An 8,081-nucleotide genomic window follows, 5' to 3' on the forward strand; every position below is an offset into this window, starting at 1 on the left:
CACTACTAGTAGAAGTCAAAAACAACGACCGAGCCTCATCTCTCATCTTCAAGATCTTCCTAAGACTACAAATAACATTACTAGGAACATCAACCTGCCAAAATCCTTACCCTTAAGAACATAAACCTTAATCCAGGAAACCAAAAAGATCCCTCATTAGCCAAAATGTTCCTGATCAAACAGAGAATAGAAGTCTTATTCCATTCTCTAATACCCTTTACTCTTAGGCCTTCCTCCGATATTAAGGAGCAGACCTGCTTCCAACTGACTCATACATTGCTTGCAGCAACATCAGAGTCCTTTCAGAAGAATCAGGTGCACAACTGCTCGATCATAATAATAACTGCACGATGGAAGATTAATTGCCTGCAGCAATAATTAGTTAAGCTAAACAAAACTGCTTTGTTGAACTAGAGTCTGCCCGTATAACTCAAATGCATGCTCACCCAAAGATTAAGCTTGATCTTAATCTTCTCAATAAGATCCACACAATTCTTTTCCCTAAGCTTCAAAGTTCAAACACTTAAACACCGAAGTCAGAGCCCTAATTCCCTTTGTAAATTCTCCACCGAGTGTTCGAGCCACTGAGCCACCGACGCAGTGACTCGTTTTCCCATTTCTCTACTTCAGGTATCTCCGTATCTCTTTCTCTCTATTAAATTCTCTAAGCAACAAAACATATACTACATACTAGTCGAATGAAACCCACTGTTCTTTTACAAGTGTTGTATCAATTAGTGAACTTCTCTAAATACTCAGTATCCCAAGATAAGTTATTGTTGTTTTGAGGACAAGATATATGTGTCATATCTGGTTTTATTTTTGAATTTTGCTTTTATCTGTTTGGTTTCAGAGAAAAATGGAGTAAAATGAACTGAATCTAATTTTTTTCAACGTTTGAATAGTGTATTTCTCAGGTCTTTATTTGCTTCGGCTTTTCTGGTATGTCTCTTCTTTCTTAGGTCTTTAACTGTAATTTCATGGTCAATGCATTGTCTGTCCATTTTCCCTTATCTAAGTGTAAGTTGCTAGCCAAATATGTACCAGTTTACTGTTTGACTTTGCATAGATAAAGGATTTTAGCTGTGTTTATTAGATTCTTGTGCTGATGATTCTGTTTATACATGGAAGGAATTGTGTCAGTTCGGCTTTCATGTTATTTTCAAATACTCGGAAAGAAAACATCATTTTCAATGGTAGTAAAGACGTTTCTCTTGCCGTGATAAATTGTTTACAGACAATTGTGCTTGGTCATTGCAGAAAGGTGCTTCTTAAACTTTGTTCTTTGTAGTGGAAGTTCGTATTATGAAGTTAGTTTCATTTGACCTCCTCAAAACCTTGTTAAAATATTCACTTATTCCATAAAAGTAAATACAATTTTTTTCAGGGGAACTTGCCGGTGCCATACCTTGTTTCAGTACTTTCTATGTAAGAGGTTTTTATTCAAGAATCTTCAAACTACAGTACAACTATCAAAGTGAAGCAGGAGGTCTTGCTTATTCTTGGTAATGCCTTAGATTTTTATCTCAGTTGGACTATGTTTTGCTGAAGTTTCTGATGTTAGTTTCGTTTTATGAGGTTTTCATTTGTTATTTGAACTTATACTTTGTTTAACTATTAATGATAGTTTGATTGTATATTATTCTTGAATGGTGACATTAGACTAGGTTGGGGTTTCAATTAAAGGATTATGAATTATGATTCCATGCCCATCCCTACCTCAACTGCTTTCGAAGAAAGCCTTGACTTTGAGGATAGCATTAAAGATTCAATGTTGGTAGGTTAATCTGTCAACTTATTTTATGATGAAAGCAAATCATATGCTAGCAATCTAGTTGACCTGCTAAAAACTTGTATTTTTGCTCTTTCTGAATGCTTGTTCATTTGATGTAGCTAGTTTTACTTTATTAACTTAACTTTTGCAGTTATATATATATTTATTGATTTACGTTTAGGAGATATTAATTGATGTCTTTATCATTATTTGTACAAGAAATGTCTAACTTGCATGGGAGAGAATTTCATTTCATCCACATCTCCTACTTTTATCTCTCCACAGCTATCTACCGAGGGAAGTTCATCACCAAGTTCTGAAGGAAATTCAGTTCCTACATTAAGTCAACCTAATGTTGTGGTAAAAAATAATGTGTCAAGCGAATGCACTTCATCAAAGCTAATGTCTATAGTATGGGATCATTTTAAAAAAGAGAAGATCAACAATGAGTGGAAGGCAATATGCAACCACTGCCAAAACAAATTCAATGGTGAATCTAAGAATGGGACAAGTCACTTGCGTGATCATTTGAAAAGGTGCAAGAAGCGAGTTCAAGTAGACGTTTGGCAACAAGTCTTAGTAGCTAACAAAAGAAGTCAGATGGAAAATTGACAATAGGGGCTTTCTCATTTAATCAAGATGTGGCAAGGAAAGAGCTTTCAAAGATGATAATCATGCACGAATATCCTTTATCGATAGTGGATCATTCACAGTTTAAAAAGTATTGTTCTAGTCTATAAACTATGTTTGAAATGCTTTCTCAAAAGACTATAAAACGTGATATTTTGGATTTGTACGAAAAGGAGAAAGGAAATATGTTGTCAAAATTGGAGGCTAATGAAGGCAGAATTGCTATAACAACTGACATGTGGACTTCAGATCACCAAAATAAAGGATATATGGTTGTTACTGCTCATTACATTGATAACTCTTGGAGTTTACAAAAGCGCATTATAAGGTATTTGTTTAAATATATTTATATATTTAGTTATGTTTCGATATGTTTAAAACTAATTCATTTTATTTGTTGTTTAATTAGGTTCGAATATGTACCAGCTCCACATACCACTGATGTCATTGCTTCTAGTTTGATGAAATGTTTCCTAGATTGGAATATTGATAGGAAACACACATCTATTACAGTTGATAACTGTAGTGTGAATGATGGTGTCATTAAGTTGTTGGTTGATAGGATGGGAGGTAATACGATGTTGCTTAACAGAACTTTTTTCCCCATGCGTTGTTGTGTACATATATTGCATTTGATTTTTAAATATGGATTAAGTGTGATTGGAGATAGTATAGGAAGAATCCGTCATAGTGTTCTTTTTTGGAGTGCTACTCCAAAAAGGTGGGAAAGATTTGAAGAGGCGACACGATAATTGCGTATTTCAACTACAAAAAAGCTATGTTATGATGTTAGAACATGATGGAATTCTACCTTCTTGATGCTCTAAACATTTTTATCTTATAAGGATGTTTTTGCTCGTTGTGTGCAGTTACATCGTGACCCTTTGTACAAGAACTTGCCAACAGATGCTTATTGGGCTTTTACATCGGTGATTTGTGATAAGATGAAGTTATTCTACGAGATCACAGAAAGTTTTTTAGGTACAACATTTACGCATCAAATCTTTATTTTTCGAGTATTTGTAGGATTAGGGTGGCATTGAATGAGTGGATTACACATAGTGATATCATTATTTCGAGAATGGCAAAGTGCATGTTGGAGAAATTTGAGAAATATTGGAACGATATGAATGGTATCACGGGTGTTGCCACAATTTTAGACCCAAGGTACAAAACAACATTGTTGGAGTATTACTTTGAAAATATTTATGGGGTTACTGCTGAACATAAAGTTGAAAGAATTGTGCAATTATGTCGGGATTTGGTCATAGAGTATGAAGAAAGAATAATGTTCTCAAAGAATGAACCTCAACCCTTCAACGATGCATCTTTGGATAGTGTTCTAGTTGATTTGGGTAACCCAGGTGATTTTGATGCTTATATTTCAAGGAAGAGACAAAAGAAAACAAAAGTCAGATCTGAGTTAGATCGTTACTTAGAAGTGGATGTTATTTCTAGGACGTCAGACTTTGATATATTGACTTGGTGAAGACAATTGGGCCATAATTTCCTATATTGCAAGCTATTGCAAGAGATATTTATGTCACTCCGGTTTCTACTGTTGCTTTAGAGTCAACTTTTAGTACTGGAGGGAGATTGGTGAATGCACAACATAATAGACTTCATCCATCAATTGTAGAAGCTTTGGCATGGTGTCAAAATTAGTTATGGGCCGAAGAAGATACAAACATATTTATCGTGTAATTTTTCATTATTTTACTTATATGTTTTGTCATTATTTCTTATTAGATTTTATTTTCATTTACGATGTTTTTGAATCAAACTCAAATAAAGGCAACTTTTGTTAAGATGATGAAATCGAAAAGATAAGATAACCGTAAGTAATAATTTCATATTTTTTTACTTTACTCCTATTATAATCTTTTTTTAAATATTAATTTATAATTTTATTTTATAGGATTTAACTATTTGAGTGGTTAGCTAAGATTGAAGAATGTGAACTTATGAATCCAATGATAATGGATTATTTTTTCCATCAGACATCCGTATTTATGTCTCATTTTATTATAATTATGTTTGAACTTTGAACTCATTTAAGTATAGTATGGATTTATAATTTTAATTGTGAACATGTATTTTAATTATGGATTAGAGTCGGGAGATGTATGTTGCATGGTGTTTTTCTTTAATGGATTGTTTCCTTAATTGAATTCTTGTTTGGTTGTATAGATAGTTTGGTTTTCTTTCATTGTTGTGTTTTGTAGTTGATATTTGCAATATGCAGTGCAATTACAGGATGAAGAGTATTGTGAAGTCATCCATTGCATGTATTTATTACATCATGGCCAATTAACCATCTGATCTTGTTTATGTTGGGACCGTCGGCGCATCCCATGGCGCAGCGGAAATAAAACTCGACGGTCTCACCAGCGATCCAAGTACGAAAAACTGAAATCGGGAGGAAGAGATCCGAATACTTACGGTGGGTTCCTTGAAAACAGCAAGAATAACAGTGAATACGGTGGTGTAGATCGATTCGAATCGAAAGCCTCCACGAAATCACGTCTCAGCCTATAATCAGTTCACCCGATTTAGAGCAATATTTGTTTTCCCCAAAACTATTTTGAGAGAAAATGGTTGAAGGGTTTGTGTGTTTGTTTCAAAAACGGATGCTAGACCTAACACACCCTTTTATAGCCAAGTTACCCTAATCATATTAGGGTTTTATTATTTTAAATTAATTAAATCTATATTTAATTAATTGAAATTTAATAATCCTCTTATATCCAAGTTACCCTAATCATATTGGGGATTTTATTATTTCAAATTAATTATATCTATATTTAATTAATTAATTGAAATTAAATATTCGAGATTATTAAAACATATATTTTAGTAACATACAACAAATTGTACATCTTTGCTCGTTTCAATCCTAGGGTATGACCTTGTAGGTTCTTGTAACGTTAGCAGTAATTATTAGAACAATTCTAATATTACATACAATGAGTGACATCTAGCAATATATCATTGTCACTTAAGTTACAAGAAAATATGAAACGATATATCATATTGGTGATTACTCTTTTATGTATTACATCCTTATGTCCTTTATATCTAGAATAGGCACAAGTCTTGGAGTAGTCACACTTGTATAGCCCATCTATTGTTTCTTGATATCTAGAGTAGACTTTAATTAACAAATAGTTTATGATATCTCATATCAACTTATTCGAGTATGGCCATGCATTTTTAGTCTTACTCAATCAAGTGGCCTGTGATATATTTCCTATTATGTAGAAAGGACAAATCATATCTTAATCATACATCCCCACTACATATATTGAGATATATTCAATAACAGTCTTTATAGAGCAACTAGTTACGGATCTTGTTTAGCTGCATCAAAACATACAACAATATATGTTGGGATAGTATTGATCTCAAGTCTAAGGATCATACATATAGTCATAACCATGAGCAATGTTATGACTGTCACATAATAATCCAAGACATATGCTCATGGTCGGTCAATCCAATACATTGTTCTCTAATAATATAATCATGTATCAATTCTGACATCTCTATGTCAATGACAACTCATTGTCATCAATCAATAACATGTTAGTCTTAAGCGTATTATTATTGTCCATGCCCAAAATAATACTTGACTAGGGATCTTTTAATAATAACAATTATGTCATTATATGGACTTTATTATCTTTCAGTTTATGTTAAACAGATATATAAAAATGAAAATAATAGCGGCAATGCCTTTATTCAATAAAATCGGTAAATAAAAGTATTATTACAATCATCATATGATTGATCTTTGAGCATACTCTAACACTTTACATAAATTCAATCAACATTCTTGTTTTGCTCCTTTCAATATTGTTTCATTTGGATGCTAACTAAATCATCTGATCTTGATCTTGAGGTGGAAATTATATAAAACTATTTCCATGTTCAGTTATTAGGTGTTGGGTTTGATCTGGATTGGGAGTGTGGGTTTTGGAGGAAAATCGATAGAGGTTCATATTTTTTCTTCTTTCTTGGGTGGTATTTAGTTCTTCATATTATTATCATGGCAAATTGAGGAAGATGAAGATTTCCTGCCATTGAAATTGTCATCGCAGTTGCAGTGATTATTGCGGTTGGAGGATAATATGCATTTTGGTTATTCTGGAGAATTAGTGTTTTTGTTATCAGGTCGGGTCAGGTCAGGTCAATTTTTTATTAAATAAAAAATTAAACCGGATCGGGTCGATAAATTGTATATCCGGTTGGGTTCGGGTCGGATAAAATTTTAATTTGGTCGGGTCGGGTGAAATTTTAATTTGGTCAGGTCGGGTCACAGGTGGGGGACCCCTTGTTCTCAGGTCGGGTCACGGGTGGAGGACCCTTTGTTCTCGGGTCCGGTCGGGTGGACCAAAAACCCAACCCACGCCCATCCCTAGTTTCCGGAATGCCCAAAATAAAATTCCAGCTTAGGGAGTCAAAGGCCTTATGTAAATCGATCTTTAAGGTGCACCTAAGAGAAATTGTTTTCCTAGTGTAACCCGTAACCAACTGTTGGGTCAATAAAGTGTTGACAATAATTCTCCTACCCTTCACAAAAGTTATCGGATTCAAAGATATTATTCCCGAAAATAAAGCAGATAACCTACCAACCAAAATCCTTGTAATGATCTTATATATCATATATCATGAAAAAAAATAGGTTTGTACTCTTTAACCAAAACAGGATTAAGGACCTTTGGCATTAAAGAATGGTTGTGGTGTTTAAAGCAAGAAAAATAAATGAAAAATCAAATAAATGCTTCATTGCATCAATGAAAGGCTTTGTTGCAACAATGAAGTCAGTCCCTACTGCTGACTAAGCTTTTTTGAAGAAAAATATAACCATTAGGGCCAGGGACTTTATCTTTCCTTTGGCCAAATATAGTATCCCTTATTTCAGCTTCAGAAACATCCTTTGTCAACATATCTTCAGCGCTAGTATGGAGGGAATAGTTGAAAAGCTTCTTTAATAAAGTTGGATCGCACCTACAACATTCTGATCAATAATCCAAATCTGTCTAATAAAGAAATTAATCACCTCAGCCAACATAATCTCAAACGTCTCAAGCCTATTTCCTTGACTATCTTTTAAAACTCCAATGGTGGTTCTCTTGGCTTTAGCAACCATCATAGAGCAAAAACATCTAGTGCCCTAATCCCTCTCTTGAATCATTGTAACATTTGTCTTATAAAAAAGTAACTCAACCTCCTCCAAAGCCTTAAGCTCAGTTTGAAGTTTGATCTCCTTACCAATAAAGGCCCTACTATTTCCTGCATATTAATTTAAAAGTTGACACTTTTTTTAACTCCTCATACTTATCCCTAACCTTCAGAGAGATGTCACTAAAGTGAGACTGGTTAAGGACCTTAAGACTTATCTTAAGCCTTATTAGCTTGTGGAAAATAACATACAAGGGGTCACCCCTCAACGAAGGCTACCAAGACTACTCTTAAATCTGCAAGAAGTATGGATGATGAACCCAAAAATTAAAAAACTTGAAAGGCTTCGGCCTATTTAATGGGATCTTCTTCGACAACCACACCAAAGTAGGGTAATGATCAAACACACTAGGAGCTTAAAATTCAACAAAAGATTTAGGAATGATTCTAAGCTAACTAGGATTAATGAGAACTCTGTCAAGCTTTCTAGCTA

The sequence above is a fragment of the Hibiscus syriacus genome, unplaced genomic scaffold (genome assembly GCF_006381635.1).
Source record: "Hibiscus syriacus cultivar Baekdansim isolate YM2019G1 unplaced genomic scaffold, ASM638163v2 tig00111810_pilon, whole genome shotgun sequence".
Lineage (NCBI taxonomy): Eukaryota > Viridiplantae > Streptophyta > Magnoliopsida > Malvales > Malvaceae > Hibiscus > Hibiscus syriacus.